The following is a 20,403-nucleotide window of genomic DNA, read 5'->3' as shown; positions in this document are numbered from 1 at the left end:
TTCTCTGATTTCTGTGGCTAAAACTTCTAAAACTATATTGAATAAGTGGTGAGAGTGGGCAGCCTTGTCTAGTTCCTGATCTTAGAGGAAATAGTTTCAGTTTTTCACCATTGAGGATGATGTTGGCCGTGGGTTTGTCATATATGGCCTTTATTATGTTGAAGTAGGTTCCCTCTGTGCCTACTGTCTGGAGAGTTTTTATTATAAATTGGTGTTGAATTTTGTCAAAACCTTTTTCTACATCTATTGAGATTATCATATGGTTTTTATCCTTCAATTTGTTAATATGGTGTATCACATTGATTGATTTGCATATATTGAAGAATCCTTGCATTCCTGGGATAAACCTCACTTGATCATGTTGTATGATCCTTTCAGTATGCTGTTGGATTCTGTTTGCTAGTATTTTGTTGAGGATTTTTGCATCTATGTTCATCAGAGATATTGGCCTGTAGTTTTCTTTTTTTGTAGTATCTTTGTCTGGTTTTGGTATCAGGGTGATGGTGACCTCGTAGAATGAGTTTGGGAGTGTTCTTCCCTCTGCTATATTTTGGAAGAGTTTGAGACGGATAGGTGTTAGCTCTTCTCTAAATGTTTGATAGAATTCTTCTGTGAAGCCATCTGGTCCTGGGCTTTTGTTTGTTGGAAGATTTTTAATCACAGTCTCAATTTCAGTGCTTGTGATTGGTCTGTTTATATTTTCTATTTCTTCCTGATTCAGTCTTGGCAGGTTGTGCATTTCTAAGAATTTGTCCATTTCTTCCAGGTTGTCCATTTTATTGGCATAGAGTTGCTTGTAGTAGTCTCTCATGATCCTTTGTATTTCTGCAGTGTCAGTTGTTACTTCTCCTGTTTTCATTTCTAATTCTATTGATTTGAGTCTTCTCCCTTTTTTTCTTGATGAGTCTGGCTAATGGTTTATCAATTTTGTTTATCTTCTCAAAGAACCACCTTTTAGTTTTATTGTTCTTTGCTATCATTTCCTTCATCTCTTTTTCATTTATTTCTGATTTGATCTTTATGATTTCCTTCTGCTAACTTTGGGTTTTTTTTGTTCTTCTTTCTCTAATTGCTTTAGGTGTGAGGTTAGGTTGTTTATTTGAGATGTTTCTTGTTTCTTGAGGTAGGATTGTATTGCTGTAATCTTCCCTCTTAGAACTGCTTTTGCTGCATCCCATAGGTTTTGGGTCGTCGTGTCTCCATTGTCATTTGTTTCTAGGTACTTTTTGATTTCCTCTTTGATTTCTTCAGTGATCACTTTGTTATTAAGTAGTGTGTTGTTTAGCCTCCATGTGTTTGTATTTTTTACAGTTTTTTTCCTGTAATTGACATCTAGTCTCATAGCGTTGTGGTCGGAAAAGATACTTGATATGACTTCAATTTTCTTAAATTTACCAAGGCTTGATTTATGACCCAAGGTATGGTCTATCCTGGAGAATGTTCCATGAACACTTGAGAAGAAAGTGTATTCTGTTGTTTTTGGATGGAATGTCCTATAAATATCAATTAAGTCCATCTTGTTTAATGTGTCATTTAAAGCTTGTGTTTCCTTATTTATTTTCATTTTGGGTGATCTGTCCATTGGTGAAAGTGGGGTGTAAAGTCCCCTACTATTATTGTGTTACTGTTGATTTCCCCTTTTATGGCTGTTAGTATTTGCCTTATGTATTGAGGTGCTCCTATGTTGGGTGCATAAATATTTAGAATTGTTCTATCTTCTTCTTGGATGGATCCCTTGATCATTACGTAGTGTCCTTTGTCTCTTGTAATAGTCTTTATTTCAAAGTCTATTTTGTCTGATATGAGAATTGCTACTGCAGCTTTCTTTTGATTTCCATTTGCATGGAATATCTTTTTCCATGCCCTCACTTTCAGTCTTTATGTGTCCCTAGGTCTGAAGTGGGTCTCTTGTAGACAGCCTATATATAGGTCTTGTTTTTATATCCATTCAGCTAGTCTATGTCTTTTGGTTGGAGCATTTAATCCATTTACATTTAAGGTAATTATCGATGTGTATGTTCCTATTACCATTTTCTTAATTGTTTTGGGTTTGTTTTTGTAGCTGTTTTCCTTCTCTTGTGTTTCCTGCCTAGAGGAGTTCCTTTAGCATTTGTTGTAAGGCTGGTCTGGTGGTGCTAAATTCTCTTAACCTTTGCTTATCTGTAAAGGTTTTAATTTTTCCATCGAATCTGAATGAGATCCTTGCTGGGTAGAGTAATCGTGGTTGTAGGTTTTCCCTTTCATCACTTTAAATATGTCCTGCCACTCCCTTCTGGCTTGCAGAGTTTCTGCTGAAAGATCAGCTGTTAACCTTATGGGAATTCCCTTGTATGTTATTTGTTGCTTTTCCCTTGCTGCTTTTAACATTTTTTCTTTGTAATTAATTTTTTATAGTTTGATTAATATGTGTCTCGGCATGTTTTTCATTGGATTTATCCTGTATGGGACTCTCTGTGCTTCCTAGACTTGATTGACTGTTTCCTTTCCCATGTTAGGGAAGTTTTCGACTATAATCTCTACAAATATTTTCTCAGACCCTTTCTTTTTCTCTTCTTCTTCTGGGACCCCTATAATTTGAATGTTGGTGCATTTAATATTGTCCCAGAGGTCTCTGAGATTGTCCTCAATTCTTGTCATTCTTTTTCCTTTATTCTGCTCCCTGGCAGTGATTTCCACCATTTTACCTTCCAGCTCACTTACCTGATCTTCTGCCTCAGTTATTCTGCTATTGATTCCTTCTAGAGTATTTTTAATTTCAGTAAGTGTGTTGTTCATCACTGTTTGTTTGCTCTTTAGTTCTCCTAGATCCTTGTTAAATGTTTCTTGTATTTTCTCCATTCTGTTTGTGAGATTTTGGATCATCTTTACTATCGTTACTCTTAATTCTTTTTCAGGTAGGTTGCCTATTTCATCTTCATTTATTTGGTCTTGTAGGTTTTTACCTTGCTCCTTCGTCTATAACATATTTTGTTTTGATGGGTGGTGCTGTATTCCTGTCTTACTGGTTGTTTGCCCTGATAACGTCCAGCACTGGAGTTTGCAGGCAGTTGGATAGATCTGGATCTTGGTGCTGAGATGAGGACCTCTGGGAGGCCTCACTCCAATTGATATTCCCTTGGGTCTGAGGTTCTCTGTTAGTCCAGAGGTTTGGACCCGGAGCTCCCACCACAGGAGCTGGGACCCGACCTCCAGCCTGGGAAGCAAGATCCCACAAGCTTTGTGGCCCAGTTAAGAAAATAAAAAATAAGAAAGAAAGAAAGAAAGATAAAAAGAAGCAGTGCAGTATCAAAGAATAAAAATCAAAATTAAATTAGAAGGATTAAAAAGCCTATTAGGAAAAATAAAACTATAATTGAAACAACTGCAACAAGGTAAAATAAAAGAACAACAGAGAAAGGAAAGAAAAAAAAAGGGGGGGGGAACAAACCAAAAGGAGGGAACAATAACAAAGTATAAAGAATAAAGTAAAATTAGAAAAATAAAAGATTTATTTGGACAAATAAAAATATAAAAGCATCAACAACAATGAATCTACAAGGTAAAACAGAACCCCAATCTAAAAGAGGAAAAAAGAAAAAAAATAATAAAGCCTTGGCTTTGGGGGCGGTGTTTAGGCAGGGGTGGGGTTTAGAGTGGGGCAGGACCTAGGCGGGTGGGGTGGTGATGTTTGAGCATGGGGCGGGGCCTCTGCTTAGGACCTGCACAGAAGGGGAGAGGCAGCATGTGGAAATGAGGGCCTCTGGAGTGTGGAGTTCTGGAGTTTGGGTGTAGGGCCCTGAGTGAGGGTGTGTGGGTGGTGTTTAGGCCCAGCTCGTTGGAGGGGGGTCTCAGTGGGGGTCTCCAAGTGTAGAGGTTGGGCCCTGGGTGGGGGTGTAGGGGCGGGGCTTGGGCTCTGTTCGGCAGGAGGGAGGCTCCAAGGGCAGGATTAGGCCCAGGAGCCCAACAATCTCTCCCGGCCTAAGTGGACAGGGAAAGCACTGGCCCTTCCCTTCCGTTCCTCCGCACCCCTCCCCCACCATCTTTCCCAGGATCTCCCCCGTCACCACTGGACCCCTAACTGTTGGTGGGTCCCACTGGGTGTAGGAACTCCTCCCCTCCCCCAGCCTCCCCTCAGGAGTGCTGTCCCAGCAGTCTGTGCTTTACTTTTGCTCCCCCTTCCCTCCCTCCTACTCCCTCAGGACCCGCACAGCTGGAGGTGGCCTAGTTGGGCAGAGGATCAGGCCCGGGATCTCAGCAGGTTCCTGGGAGCCCAAGTGGGCAGGGAAAACCTGGCCACGCTCCCTTTTGATCCTCTGCCCTCCCTGTGGTTCCCCAATTTCCCCCTTCGGGCATGGGATCCCTTCCCCTCCCCCAGCCACCCCTCGGGGGCGCCGGTCCCATGCTGCCTCCACTTCTCCTCCCCCTTCATTCCCCCACACCCCACGTCCTACCCGGTTGCTGGGGTTTCCTCCTGTCCCCTTAGGTGTCTGTTGGTCCCCCACCGGTGCCTGGTATGTGCCCTAGTTGTGAGGAGATGCAAATTCCACGTCCTCCTAGTACGCCATCTTGACTCCGCCCTCCCAATCTACTCTTAATCCCATCCAATGAGTGTTTTTTCTTTTCATAGTTTGTATTTTTCAGCTTTAGAATCTTCATTTGCTTCTTTTTTGAGAGTATCTGTTTCTCTACTGATATTCCCTATCTCTTCCCTCCTGATGCTAATCTTTTCTTCTAAGTCCTTAAACATATTTATAATAGCTGTTTTAAAGTCTTTGTTTGGTATTTTCACCATCCCTATCATCTCAATAGAAACAGGTCTGTTTCTATTGACTTTTTCCTGATTATGAGTCACATTTCCCTGTTCCCTCACATACATGGTAATTTCTGATTGTATGCTAGACATTATGATCCTCTCATATTGAGAGTCTGGAGTTTGTTACTTTCTTTAAAGCATGTCATCTTCTGTTTTCATAGGCAGGTAACTTATTGACCAATCAGTAAGTTTCTATTGAGTCTTGTTTCTATTGAGATTTATTTTTAAGCCTTGCTAGGGTAGTTCTAGGTTTGAGGCTAGAATGATCTTCTTTGAGTCTCATTTGAATGTCCAGGGTGATGGGTGGAGTCTGTCTACTCTGGCTGGTCAGGGCTGCTATATCTCTCAGCACTGTATGACTTCCAGAATCTCCATTCAGCTTCTACTCCCCAGGAGCCATTGCCTCCCAGGCTTCTCCATGAGCATTGGTCTGCACATTTGCAGCTAATGAGTCAAGAAGACCCCTCTGCTAAATTTTGGAGCCCTTTCTATGAACAGCTTCCCTCTCTCTGGTTCACTTCACTGCAGATTTCATCTACTTCAGCATTCCTGAATTCTAATTTCTGCCCCACTAGCCCCATGAGACTGCCATGCTCTACTTGGGCTCTCCCTCTCTGCCTGTGTTCCAGAAAGTATCTCCAGGCAAGGCATCAAGGTTATTGTGTGGATCACCTCTTGTGTTTCTGTTCTTCCTAGAATCATAGTCCTGCATTGCCTGTCATCTAATGTCTGAGAGCAGTTGCTCCCTGTGTTTTGTTCAACTTTTAAATTGTTTACTGTGGCACCAGTTATTCCATCATAGCAGGAGTAGAAGTTCTCTTCTTTTTGTATTGAAACAATAGATGTTTTTAATAAATAGAAAATTCCTTATATTTAAAAAAATTAATTGCCATTCTACATATGGCCTAAGTGGTTAACCTGCAGCATCAGTTATAGAGATGGTTTTGTTAGTGAACTGAAGACACCTATAAGGCTTTCTTTGACTGTTGGCTAATATGTGTACTTCAATAACAGGTTGGTGAGTTGATGAAATTAATGCTGGTTGAAAACCTTTGGTTCTAAGTCAAAATGATGCCCCCCTTGACACATTAAGTTCTTTTTTCTGGCTTCTCTTGGGTTCCTTGCTGGAAGTGCTGGAATCCTTGTAATTTAGTCCTACTGCCTGAGTTCTAGTTCTTTATGAGGCTTGAACACTCAAGCTTCCATAACTCATCATTAATCTAGAGATGTGTCTTCACCCAGTGTGTCTACATACCAAATTTTCTACTCCTATCTGTTATTTATCAAATAAGGTAAAATTTAGGCCTACCTCCTCCAATTTAAATATATTTATATCCATTACAAGTATTGTGGGGCAGGACAGATTAGTTACAAGAACAGCCTAATTATCTCCACACAGGAATGATAAACGCCCTTGTAGTTGTTGGTCCTATATTATATATTCTAGTTTAGAACCATTTTCAATTTGTGCCTAGTTTAATGGATTTATCGGAGTGCATATCTTCAAAAATGTTACTGGTCGTCGTTGTTTCTGGGATACAGCTTTAGAACTACATTATTTCCATTTCCCATATGGTTTTTACCTTCAGAAAAGGCTGAGTAATATCACATTTTTGCATATTTAGGTTTACTAAATTAGTCATGAAAATTATCATGGGCTCACATGAAAAAAATGTAAATGGATCCTACAAGAAATCTTGGTGAATAATTAAGCTGCTGTTAAAAATGAAATGACTCTTAGTTCATTCTTTCACTGAGAGCACTGGAAGTCTGAGGATTTATTATTACTCTAATTTGGTAAGTGTGGTCACGAAGAGCAAAAAGTTTATAGACGGGGCTTCCCTGGTGGCGCGGTGGTTGAGAGTCCGCCTCCCAGTGCAGGGGACACGGGTTCGTGCCCTGGTCCGGGAAGATCCCACGTGCTGCGGAGCGGCTGGGCACGTGAGCCATGGCCGCTGAGCCTGCGCGTCCGGAGCCTCTGCTCCACAACGGGAGAGGCCACAACAGTGAGAGGCCTGCGTACCACACACACACACACACACACACACACACACACACAAAAGTTTATAGACAGATAGCTTCTTAAGCAAAAAGTAATATAATTTTCCTTGAAATGTTATTCACTTTTAATAATACATTCACGTGTACAAATACAAAAGGCACAAAAGTATATTTATTCTTTCAACAGTGTTCATTGGGCATCTGCTATATGCCAGGCACTGTTCAGGGTACTGGAAGTATAGCAGAATCCAAACAGACAGAAAATCCCTGCCTTCACGGAGCTTACATTCTAGTGGAGGCCATCAACAAAATAAATAGCTTATTTGTTATTATAAATATTATGTTAGGAAATATTAAGTGCTATGGAAAAAAAGAATTCTGGATAAAAATAGGTTGGGTGCTGCTGAGAGGCCTGGGATTTTAAATAGGTGTCAGGATCAGCTTCGCCGAGAAGAGAATTTGTGCTCAAACTTGCAGTAGGTGAGGGAGGGAGTCTTGCAGATATCTGGGAAAGAGCATCCCTGGCAGGAGGAATAGCTATTGCAAAGCTCTCAGGTGGGGCAGAGGCCTTCAAGGGACAGCAGAGACACCTGTGTGTCTGGATAAGAGCGATTAAGAGGAGAATAGAGGAGGAGGTTCCAAAGGAAATAGGTGAGGGGGGTGAGGCATGGGGACCAGATTATCCACCATCATCATAGCATACCCGCTTCCCTTTTAGAGCCAGAGATTTTCAACCAGCTGACCCAGGGAGGTAAAGGCATTTTCAAACTCCCTGCTCAAAATGCGCTTCCCTCTGCTGCTGCTCATGGGTTGGAATGGTTAAAAGATTGAGAATAATGTCCTCCCCTCCTCTCCCCCATCCTCAGCCTTCCTTTTCCTCACTTTGTTTCACCGTCAAGGGTCTCCTTCTTGTTGCCCAGGAATAGAGAGTGCTAAGAAATGGTTATCAGAAAGATCTGACTCTAGAGGTTCCCATTTCCTGTTCTCTAATCCTCACAACCTAAGAGTCTTAGGGCCTTTCAAATGTTTAGTTGTAGCAATGGCAATTTTTTGAACAGAGTCATCTCAAATTTGAATGTAGCACTAAGTAGTGTGGAATGATTTTCGAGAGTGTCTGCATGCTATGGTGAAAATTACATGGGGAAAAAAAGCCATCATTTCAAACTTATCAGCAAAAAATTTTTAAAGAAGCACCAGTTATCTGAGTCATCCCAGAAGCCATTCTAAAAGTTTAAGGAGCCAAAAGAAATTATTTTTAACTTAATGCTAACAGGGCAAGTGTATTACCTGGGGAAAATTATGATAGCTGTCTTCTTTATGTGCTGCTTGGGGTCCAGTAAGCATCCAGTTTGGCTGGGCTTTGGGGACCTCTGACTACAGTGTGTGGTGGAGAGATGTGTGCCCAACCTGATGATACTGTGCTGAGTTTAGACACTCATGAACAGTCAGAGAAGATTTTTGAAAAGGGTCTGCTAGAACTGGGCAAGCCCATACTTTGATTTTGTATTTGTAACAAGACAAATTATAGCACCCTGAGTCTGGTCAAAAGGTTTCCCTCTCTCTCTTCACTAATAAATGCAGGATCAGCCTTTTTTTTTTTTTTTTTTAATAAATTTCATTTATTTATTTTTGGCTGCACTGGGTCTTTGTTGCTGCACGCGTGCTTTCTCTAGTTGCAGCGAGTGGGGGCTACTCTTTGTTGTGGTGCGTGGGCGTCTCGTTGCGGTGGCGTCTCTTGTTGCGGAGCACAGACTCTAGGCACGCAGACTTCAGTAGTTGTGGCGCGCAGGCTCTAGAGTGCAGGCTTAGTAGTTGTGGTGCACGGCCTTAGTTGCTCCGTGGCGTATGGGATCTTCCCGGACCAGGGCTCGAACCCGTGTCCCTTGCATTGGCAGGTGGATTCTTAACCACTGCGCCATCGGGGAAGCCCCAGGATCAGCCTTATTTAGATATTAGCAAGGCTGGTCCTGGTCTCGGCCTGAAGACAGGCTTTTTCAACAGTCCAAAGAGCCCTGGGCCCCGGAGCTGGCATAGCTCTCTCGGTAGGACAGATGACACACTGGTCACCTGCAGAAGAGAGGTGGAAGTATTCTGACTCCTCCTGTTGCTCTGCTCAGGGCCAAAATGGTGGCCCCTAGTGACCTCCAGTCACAACTCTCTTATCTCATTTGGGACCCTGGGGGGCCGTTTTCTCTTCACTCTTTTATAGAGACATAAAAGCAAGTGGGCATGATTTCTAAATAGGGAGACATCAGGCCAGGAATGTGCAGACTTAACACGTTCTGCTCCCTGGTGGCTGACATGCAGGCCATATTTTGGAAGAGCCACAGAGGTCATGGTGTGCCTTGTGACAGTCTCAGCTGTGAGAATAAAAAGCTGCAGTTGCGGGCTTCCCTGGTGGTGCAGTGGTTGAGAGTCCGCCTGCCGATGCAGGGGACGTGGGTTCGTGCCCCGGTCCGGGAGGGATCCCACATGCCACGGAGTGGCTGGGCCCGTAAGCCATGGCCGCTGAGCCTGCACGTCCGGAGCCTGTGCTCCGCAACAAGAGAGGCCACAACAGTGAGATGCCTGCGTACCGCAAAAAAAAAAAAAAAAAAAAAGCTGCAGTTGCACCTGGGGTCCATCAAGGGGATTTTTTTCTGAGAGTCACTCTGAACATTGGCAGAATCAATAGACGAGGGAGAATTTTGGCAGTTGGTTGAGTTGAGGGGTGCGCTCATGTGCGTGTGGGAGTGGCTGGGTGTGTGTGTGACGTTAAAGGAAAAGATGCTGATGCTGTGGTTGAGAATCCGCCTGCCAGTGCAGGGGACACGGGTTCGAGCCCTGGTCCGGGAAGATCCCACATGCCGCAGAGGAGCTAAGCCCGTGCACCACAACTACTGAGCCTGCGCTCTAGAGCCCGCGAACCACAACTACGGAGCCCGCATGCCACAACTACTGAGCCTGCGTGCTGCAACTCTGAAACCCGCACGCCTAGAGCCCGTGCTCTGCAACGAGAAGCCACCGCAATGAGAAGCCCGCACACCGCGATGAACAGTAACCCCCGCTCGCCGCAACTAGAGCAAGACCCCGAGCAGCAACGAAGATCCAACGCAGCCAAAAATAAATAAATAAATTTATATTAAAAAAAAAAAAAGACACTGAGTCTTGTTAAAGGTAGTAAGCAGGGCTTCCCTGGTGGCGCAGTGGTTGGGAGTCCGCCTGCCGATGCAGGGGATGCGGGTTCAGGCCCCGGTCTGGGAGGATCCCACGTGCCGCGGGGCGGCTGGGCCCGTGAGCCATGGCCGCTGAGCCTGCGCCGTCCGGGGCCTGTGATCCGCAGCGGGAGAGGCCGCGGCAGTGGGAGGCCCGCGTGCCGCAAAGGAGGAAAAAAAGAAAAAAACTATTAAAGGTAGTAAGCAGACTTTATTCAGGGCCATTGAGTCAGGCATAGGGACTAGCACCATAGGAGTTTGCGGCGGGAGAGAGAGATTGGGTTCAACTCCGAACACAGCATAGACAAGTGGCAATTTACAGCCAAGGAGCAAGGTGTGGGGGGTGGGAGGAAGTCAGTGGCTGGAAAATTACTGAGAGGAAACATCAAGGGTAAGGAGGATTCTGGCTAAATTGACCCGACGGGATTCTTGCTGAAGACAAGGGTGATCCGATATCGTCTGGGGGATGGTGGAGGATGAGAAACCCAATCAGATATGGAGGGTGGTCAGATATCAGGGGTGGGGAGGTTCTGGTTAAACTGACTTTTTAGCAAGGTTCTTGCTAAAACTGCATTTTACAAAGAAGTACACAGATGGGTCTAGGAAAAGGGTCAGGAGTCTGACCACACTTTGGTCAACAAAGAATCTTTATCTGTGTGTATGTGTGTGTTTGTATATGTGCTTGTACATATGTGTGTATGCATCTGTGTGTATACATCTCTGTACATATGGATATGCATGTGTATATCTGGGTGTGTGTGTTAGGAGGTTGGTGGGTAAGAAACTCATAGGGAGAAAAGTCAATAGAACAGGTCTCTAGGGAGAGGAGCCCTACTGACACCACATTTTTTAGGAATAAATGATGCAACAGTGGTGGTACTATAGACGTAAAAAGAGAAACAAGAGAGAACTGATTTTAGGAAGAATTTACAATAGTGCCTTCATGAAGTCTTTGTAGAACTTGCATCCATCAGTGATATCTGTTCTTCTTCTGAATTCATATTTCCTTCTTTCCTATTTTAATTGCACTTCTTACTGCATTTCACCTTGATAATTGCTGTATGTGTCCAATTCTCCCTAACTCAGTTTGAACTTCCTCAGCGCAGGAACCATGCTCTTTGTATCACCCGAGTGCTTTCTTCTCTCATACAGACACGCAGATTGAATGAATGCATTTTCAACAGCATCTTTCTGAATTTTGTTGACGTTGTTGGGAAAATTTGTAATTAGTAAAGAGTCAACATTTCAGTATTCTAAGTGGTTAATAACCATATAATTAAAATAACATGATAAGTGGTAAACATCTTGAGTTTCAAAGACTTTTGATATATCCATGTCATCACTGGCATTATACACACATGATTTTAGCATACTAATACTTACCTAGCCTCTGTGTAAAATGTTTTTGATGAACATTTCAAAGCCTTTTAAAAAGTTAATAGTGTTATGAAAAGGACGAGATTACCAAGTACGTATTGTTTGAGATCTTACTGTTGTTATAATAGAGAGAGAAAAACATACATGCACACCTATCTATAAACCCTTCCAAAACTACAAGAGAATTCTAATATATGGTTCTAAGCACTTTATTCGTTGCTTTCATCATTAAAAGGTCTTTGTAATCCTGAGTTACTGTTAAAGCACAAGGAGACAAAACGAACCGCGAAGTCATTTTAATGCAAATGTATTTATTTAGCATTACACCCAATGTTCTGAAATACATTTACTGATCTTCAGAAGACATCTGGAAATTTAGAAAAAATACAAGTGAAGTCGTGGAGGAAATTAAGCATTATATACATTCCCACAAGAGGACGGTACTGTTACAACCCGTTATTGTCCATTTCTTGAGTGAGCCTTCTGTTCACGACTATGGGAAGGCCGCTGGGCAGAGAGCACTTTGCCTCCCTTCCCTCCTTTCCTTTCCCTCTTCATCTACTTCCTGCACGCCTCCCACAGGTCTGACTGCTGGGTTGGGATCCACTGTCCTGAAAGGTCCCCCAGAGATTCTGTGGGAGGCGAGGGGAGGAGGGGGGGCTTACTCAGCAGATTGGTGAGGGTGGGGCCCACCTCACGGCAGAGGATTTGCATATTGATTATCATATAGTCAAACAGAAGTCATCTAAGAGGAGATGTTTTGCTGATTTTATGGTTACTGTACACTTTTCCCCACAGATGCCTATGTGTTATTATTTCGTGCTCTGACTAATCCAGAAACTGGTTAATAAGTCCCTAGATAATCCCGAGCTGACTGAATTAAGATTTAAGAGCACATTACATTTTCACATTGCATTATAACACGTGGGCAGCACCTGGAATCCAGAACCTTTGCTATCCCTCGTACACCTGACTTTGGTAGTTTCCATGTTTGCCTTCTTTGTAGTAAAACAAGGTGCAGCCCAGAACATTGTGGGTACCCATGTTACAGTACTTACCATACAGTATTCTAATTTTGGTTTTGTGGCTCCCTTCCCCACTGGATTGTGAGCTCCCGGTGGGTAGGGTTGGCGTGTTGCTCACCTCTTTTCTTCCAGGGAAAGGTATCTAATGTAAGGTAGGAAAGCAACACAGTTTACCGAATGGATAAATAAAATGAATGTGTATTCATGAAAGGATGTGTTTGGCGGAGAGTCATTTATAATTCCATAGATTTTGATAATTCATATTGCAAAGTTAAGTCTTATTTGAGTGCCATTAATTTGAAAGGTAGATGTGATAAAAAGTTATAAATAAGTTGTTAAAGCCACGCCTTTCAAAATCATAAACACATTCTAATAAAATTATCTTTTTTGTAATGCTAATTTAAGGCATTATTTACCATTACAATTTATATAATACTTAAAAGGATTTTATTTTATCGACAATGGTTTTAGTTTGTGCCTTTTTAAATTAGATGGGTTAACCTCTGTCTGACCTTGCTGTCTGATTTAGACAGTTTTCAATGATGGACAGTAACATTCATCCTGAAGAGCTAAAGAACCATGAGAAGAAAAAAAACAAAACAAAACAGGAAAACAGTGATGCAGTAGTTAATAAAAAATAAGATCCAAATAGTATTCACCAAATGAATGCATAGAAGAATGATGGTATCTCCAAGAAGACAGAAGTTGCATGCATGACATGTGAAAGAGTAAAATAATGTGATAAGATTCCAAAAAGAAATGATATCAATTGGACTTTAGAGAAGGATGAGAACGTTGTTAGGAAAAGCTCTGTGAGGGAAGTGAACCCTAAGCTGGTCATAAGGAGCTGAGTCAGGGTGAGAAAAGACTTTGTGTCTGTATTCGTTTTCTATTGCTGGGTAACAAATCACCACAACCTAGTGGCCCAGAACATCACACCTTTATTACCTAATCAGTTCTGTGGGACAGGAGCCTAGGCATGCTTGTCTGCATTTTCTGCTGAAATCAAGGTGCTGACTGGGCTGTGTCCCTATCTGGACTTGGGGACCTCTTTTGAGCTCACTTGGTTGTTGGTAGAATTCAGTTCCTTGCAGTTGTAGGACTGAGGTCCCTGTTTTCTTGCTGGCTGTCAGCCAGGGACCTCATATATTCCTTGCCACGTAGCCCTTTTGCTACATGGCAGCTTCCTTCTTCAAGGCCAGCAAAAGAATCTCCTACTTCGAGACTTCCTTGGTGGCGCAGTGGTTAAGAATCTGCCTGCCAATGCAGGGGACATGGGTTCGATTCCCTGGTCTGGGAAGATCCCACATGCCACGGAGCAACTAAGCCCGTGTGCCACAACTACTGAGCCTGTGTGCCACAACTACTGAAGCCCGCATGCCTAGAGCCTGTGCTCCGCAACAAGAGAAGCCACCGCGATGAGAAGACTGCACACCATAATGAAGAGTAGCCCCTATTCAATGTAACTAGAGAAAGCCTGCACGCAGCAGTGAAGACCCAATGCAACCAAAAATAAGTAACTTTTTTTTAAATTGAAAAAAAAAGAAAGAATCTCCTACTTCTTCTACCCTCTTTTAAAGGACTTGCTTGATTAGGTCAGGCCCACTTGGGAAAAATCTTCCTTGTGATTAACTTAAAGTCAATTGGTTAGGGACCTTAATTATATCTGCAAAATATCTTTAACTTTGCTTTATATTGTAACGTATCATGGGAGTGATATCTCTACACTTTTGCCATATTCTACTGACCAAAAGTAAATTAGAGCTTCTGCCTACCCTTAAGGGGATTATATAAGGATGTGGGTCATTGGGGTCACCCTAGGATCCTGCCTACCACAGTGTCTTCTTTTGTAAATGATTCTTTCTACTGCTGTTTGAACATGTTTTAAATGTGAAGTTTTTAGAAAAAGTGATTTAAAACACGGGTCCTGGGTGTCAGAGGGTTGGCTAAGGAAAATAACTTCTCTGAACTTGGAACTTTTACTTAGGGGAACAGATGTATGCAGTTATTAAGGAAAGGAGGGTAGAGTGAGCTATAATTAGAGAAACCTACATCATCATTTTGAAATACTGCAAGAGCTTCCTGACTGGTCTCTTAGCTGTTGGTCTTTACACTCTCCCACCTGCCTTTACTTGCAGTCAAGGTGATCTTTCCAAAATGTATATCCAATCATGCCACCTTCCTGCTTTGAATACTTCTGCTGACTGTTAGACGGAACCCAAGTTCTCCAGCTGCCTAGGCAAGGACGGCCATACCGTTCAGCTTGCTAGCCCAGTACGTGTTTCACGTGCCCTTCATTCACACTCAAATGAGGCCGTGGCCGGAGGGGTTAAGAAGTGGAGATGGATTTGAGAGACACTGAGTTGGTAGAATTAGCTGGACATGGTGAGAGAGGACGAGCCTGCTCCATGCATGGCAATAAGGAGTGCAGGTGCAGTGGCAGATGTCGGAGAGAAGGTGAGTCCAGTTTGAGATCGCTGTGGAACGTCGCATCCAAGGACTTCTTGTGTGCTTGGCCCTCTACTGAGTACCATGGGATCTATGAAGGAAGTACCAGGCATGACCTCTGCAGAGAGGAGAATGTATGTGGCATTAGGAAATCATAGATTCCCAAGAGAAGTGGGGCAACGGAAGGATTATCACCTGTGGTAGGTTACAGAGGTGGGTTGGTAAAGATGTCCATTAATAGCTGAATGGAATTTTCCCCACTCCATGAATGACAGAGAAAACATTGCTTTTCATAGTTTCTGTGGCTTAAATGTTTAAACAATGGGGGAGACATTATTAGGACCTAATTTTGGGGTGCCCACAGAAAATCTCAGGAAGAGAGCTTTCATGCTCGTCCCGGTTATCTCAAATTAGCTCTGTCTTTCCAAGTGTCTTTTGTCACTGGGCCTCACACAATCTGGTTATGAATCTTGAAGTTCTTTTGTGCTTGTTTTGGTTTGTATGGAAGTATGTAAGTGCTTTTTTTTCTGCTGCTTTCAGTTTCTTCCAGAGAGTGTTGGACCAAAAATGTTTTTAGGCCTCCCTGGTCTGCCTTCCTAATATGGAACATGCTCTGGGGAGAATAAACAAGGTGGGATGCTGCTTTCCCTCCTGATGGAAGATGGATTCTAATCTCTCTCTCTTTTCCTGTGTAACTAAGTAGAATCCACCATATCAATGTCCAGCCAATTTCCAGCTCATCTGGTCCTTGTGATTCCCCCCTCCGGTTGACTTAAATGTTGCCATTGCTTTGGGCCTGCAGGCTAGTGCCAGCGCTTCTGTAGCGGAGCCCCGTGGGGTTCACACGGCTGCTTGCTGTGGCTGGGTGTTACGCCTGCTCGTGCCGACACTGCTTCCCATGAAGTGTGCTCCTCTGGCTAGAGCTTTCGAGGGTAGCTCTGCCAGCCACTGTGCCTTCACTGCTTGGGAAATGCTTTCCCAAAGGACACTCAAAGGCTCTCACTGAAAGTTGTCTGCACCCCTTTATTAACTGCTGAAATTCTAGCACCTGTTTCAGAGCCCCTTGACTTTTGAGAACATGGCTTCTGGTAGGGAGTTGATAAGGCCCTTCCAAAGGGACCAGAGGTGGAAAGAGGCCCTGTGCTCAGTGTGCTGTACCTTCCCTGGTAAGCCTGCAAAGCTCTCAGCTCTTCCGGACACTTGGTCATCTCATAAACTGGCACTAATGCATCAGGATTTTCCTCCCTCTTCCCTGGGAAGCAGAGCTCAGGCCCTTTGAGTAGAGGTTAATTGGGAGGCCCGCCGAGGTTGTAAGCAGATTCTTCGAATCTAGTTATCTTGGGCCTGAAAGTGTGACAGCGGTGGAGGAAGAGCCTCTCAATTAAACTCATGAAAGCTGTGTCTTAGGTCTTCCCCTTAGTGACAGGTCACCTGCTCATGTCCTCCAAAAATGTGCATCTCTCATGGTGGGATCTGTCTTCCTCTGATAATGTCCCAAGTTCCTTGGACTCTGGCCCGTGTAGTCCTGACCTCTATGTTAGTCTAGGTGATGCTGTATTAACAACACTCCCTCTCCCCCAACCAAAATCTCGGGGCTTCACACAGTGGTGGTTTATTTGTCACTTAGACAGAGTCTCCATCTTGCGGCTGTAGCATCTGAAGGACTTGCCTTCTCATCAGTTTCCTAGGGCTACTGAAACAAGAGACCACAAACTAGGTGGGATAAAACAACAGAAGTGTGTTCTCTTATGATTCCGGAGGCCAGAAGTCCAAAACCAAGGTGTCGTCAGGGCCAAGTCCCCCGAAGGCTCTCAGGAATATCCTTCCTTGTCTCCTTCCAGCTTCTCGTGGCTGCCATCAATCCTTGGTGTTTCTTGGCTTAGAGATGCGTCACTCCTGCCTCTGCCTCCGCCTTCACCTGGCCATCTTCCCTGTGTCTGTTTCCAAATTTCCTTCTTTTTGTAAGGACACCAGTCCTTGGATTATAGCCACTCTAGTCCAGTGTGAGTTCATCCTAATTTGATTGCATCTGCAAAGACCCTATTTCCAAATAAGGTCACACTCATGGGTACCGGGTATTAGGGCTTTAGCATGTTTTGGGGGAGGGACACAATAACCCATCACACACTGCAGAGTTGTGGCTGAGGCTGGCCCTTAACAGTTTCACCTCAGAAGTGATGCGTGCTCGATTTGTTCACAGTCCACTGGCCAGAACATGGCTCCAACATAACTACAAAGGAAGCCGGTAAATGTCAGGGAACACGTGGGAATTTGGTGAGCATTACCTGTCTCAGTCACATCCTGGCCCCCCTCATTTCCTCTGATCCCAGAATGTTCTGGGGGCACTTAGGAGGTGAATATTTTCTGTAGAACGTGACATATCTATCAAAGAATAAATAGACCTGGAAAACGGCTCCAAGAAAAGAAAGAAAATAGTTTATATAATCTGTAAAACTATCCCATTTTTGTTTACTTCTCCAGTTCGTCTTAATCCAGAAAGTACAAAACGGTGGTCAACAAGTTGGATCTAGTCCATAGATGTTTTGTGTGTGGCCCACACAATGTTTAAGAAATGTGAACAAACGTCTAGGTATCTTTCCCTGAACAGCTGAAATACATGACGTCTGGCCCCATGTTTCCACAGAAAGCCAGTGATAAGGAAAATAGCCAATAAGGCCTGCTCCCTGTCGACAGCCCCACCTCTGCAGTTTGCAATTTGTCTTTGCTTTTACCACTGGTTTTGTATAGTAGAGATTTTTTTCCTTATATTTGGCTCTTTGTATAATCATTTACTCTACCTAATAGGCCCTGGCAGGCATTTGTGTTTGGGACCTCAATTTTGAGTAAGTATAGCCATCTGTAAAGGAAAACTCCTCCTTCTGTGTTTCCGTTACCCTCATGTTACTACCATACTCCCTACACTTCTGATACCAGGTGTGTGGGTTTTCCACACATTATGCAATTCTGTGACACCAGCTGGCTGTCCTACAATTCAACTCAATTCTGACACTGTCTACCTGGAGATAACATCAGATCCCACAGGTTAAGGGCTCGGTCCCACAAAACTGCTCCCTGCCCACACACACGTGCAACTTCAGATGTCAGCTGCGAGTCCAAGTTGTTATCTGTGCTTCCGACTGACTGGCTATAAATTGGAGGTTTCCACAAACCCCTCTTGGAGTTCGATGAATTTGCTAGAGCAGTTCACGGAACTCAGCGAAACAATTACTTGCTAGATTTACTATGAAAGGGTGTAGCGTGGGAACAGCCAGATGGAAGAGGTGTACAGGCGAAGTATGGGAAGGGGCATGGAGCTTCCACGCCCTCTCCCAGTGCCACTCTCCCCACATTTCCAGGTGTTCACCAACCCAGAAGCTCTCTGAACCCCGTTGTTCAGGGATTTTTATGGAGTCTTCAGAACTTAGGCATGCTTGATGAAATTGATTGGCCATTGGTGACTGAACTCAATTTCCAGCCCCTTCACCCCCACGTCAAGGGGTGCGGCTGAAAGTTCCAACCCTCCAATCACATGAGTGGTTCTCCAGGCAGCCAGTCTCCATCCTTAGGTTACCCAGGAGTTTTCCAAAAGTCCCCTCATTAACATAAACTTGGTTGTGGTGGAAAGGGGCTTGACACCCATTTCACTTTTATGGCTCTTAAGCATTTCAGGAACTGAGGACAAGAGGCCAAATATTGTAACTGAAGAGGCCCCATGTGGCTCTCATATAAGAAATTACAAGAGTTTTAGGAGCTCTGTGCAAGGAACAGTGAACAATTTCTTATTTCTTACTATTTTATATTTTTTTATTGTAAATCACAGTATCACACCATCTGCAGTATTAGTGATTTAAGGTGAACAGTTGACAAAGGCCTGGAAATATTTATAATGGTTATAGGGGGATAAATATTTGCAGTAAAATATTTGCAATTGGTATATTTGCAAAATTTTAAATATAGTTAGAATAATGCATGTTGACTCAAGTAAGTTCTTTCTGATATAGCCTTGTGCCTTTTCTCCCCTTTATAGACCATTAGAACGATCCAGTGAAGATGTGGATATAATCTTCACACGGCTGAAAGAAGTTAAAGCTTTTGAGAAATTTCACCCGAATCTCCTTCATCAGATTTGTTTATGTGGTTATTATGAGAATCTGGAAAAAGGAATAACATGTAAGAAATGCAACTCCAGTGGTGTGTTTTCATGTATAAGTTTGTGCTCATTTGTGGTTACCCTGTGGGGATGGATAGCAAATGGGGTATCTATGTGCCAAATATTTGAGCTTCAGTCAAAGATATGAGGTTGACATTTCCCTCTCCTTTATTTATTCAGTTCCATGTAGGCATTTCCTTAACTCCTTCATCCACAGCATGTAAATGGTTCTTCCAGGGCAGCCTACTTTCCAGATGGAGCTGGAAGGATGTACTGATTTATACATTCAGCAGTATCCTTAGAAATTCTAATATATAATTATTTTCTGTAACCCAAGAAATATGGGAGCCAGCAGGATATTAAACAAGATAAAAGGTCTCTTAACTAATGATAATAGTAATTTAAAAACTTAAAGCATAGCCGATTTTACAATAGCAATGTTTCAAATTAACCTCAGTGATAACGTCTATTCCAGATGTGACCAAAGGGGTAGGGAGAGTAAAATGATAGGGTAACAGCTGCTTTAAAAAAAAAAAAACCAAGTATTTTCTCATTGAAAAAGTAGTGCTATTCTATCTGTTGGGATGCTTTATACTGCAGTAACAGAAAACTCCCATCCAGCTGGCTTGAGTAATAACTCATACAAGGGGGGAAAATCAATTACTCATGTATAAGCAGTCCTGAGGAAGGATGGCTTCAGGGTTGGTTGATTTAGTGGCTCAATGACATTATTAAGGTCCCAGGTTCCTCCCATCTTTTTTGTTGGTTTGTTTTTGCTCTGCATCCTCGAGTGTTGGCATTTGTACTCAGATTTGTCCCAAATGGTTCTGATACAACTAACTACAGCAGTTGGAGGCACTGTGTGCTGATACACAACATTCCTGCTGAAGGACTATTTCTTGTCTCTTTTTCAGAATCACCCAGCAGACTTCCTGTATTGTTTCATTGGCTAGAATTGCATCATGTGCCCATCTTCAAACCAATCACTGGCAGAGATCATGGAATCACCAGGGCTGATTTAGACCAATCATGGTTACCCCCGTGGAGCTAGGGAAGAAATACATTCTTAGAATTTGGCCCATTAGAGTAGGGTGGGAACTTGTATCAAATCCATGTTCAGTTAAATAGGAGGAAGGGAGGGCATGATTCTGAGTGGGAACCTATCAGGATCTGTCACAACGTCATTGTAGAAAATTTAGAAGACAAAATAAAAATCACCTACAATCCCCAAATCCAGAGATTGATATTCACATTTTGTGTGTGTTCTTCAAGATGTTTTCCCATATGCACACATGCAGAAACATAGTCATACTTCTATTAAAAAAAATCATCCACACATGCGGTTTTCAAACCAATATTTTTATTCTTACTGATAGCGGGAACTTCATTCTTTTAGAGCTGAGACTCTGTTTTCTA

At 43.1% G+C, this 20,403-nt stretch overlaps 1 protein-coding gene across 1 annotated transcript in view; it reads left to right on the top strand.

Annotated features, from left to right (window-relative positions):
• The window catches only part of RAPGEF4 (Rap guanine nucleotide exchange factor 4), a 318,960-nt gene that overhangs the window by 35,479 nt on the left and 263,078 nt on the right, over positions 1-20,403 (top strand). The window contains exon 3 of the mRNA XM_029224814.1: positions 18,865-19,007. The gene's annotated coding sequence lies outside the window, so the exon portion shown is untranslated. The remainder of the gene's footprint in view (positions 1-18,864; positions 19,008-20,403) is intronic.

This window comes from Monodon monoceros, unplaced genomic scaffold (genome assembly GCF_005190385.1).
Source record: "Monodon monoceros isolate NGI ecotype Baffin Bay Population unplaced genomic scaffold, NGI_Narwhal_1 Super_Scaffold_16, whole genome shotgun sequence".
Taxonomy (NCBI): domain Eukaryota; kingdom Metazoa; phylum Chordata; class Mammalia; order Artiodactyla; family Monodontidae; genus Monodon; species Monodon monoceros.
The sequence above is the reverse complement of the archived record's forward strand: the minus strand, read 5'-3'. Positions and strand labels throughout refer to the sequence as shown.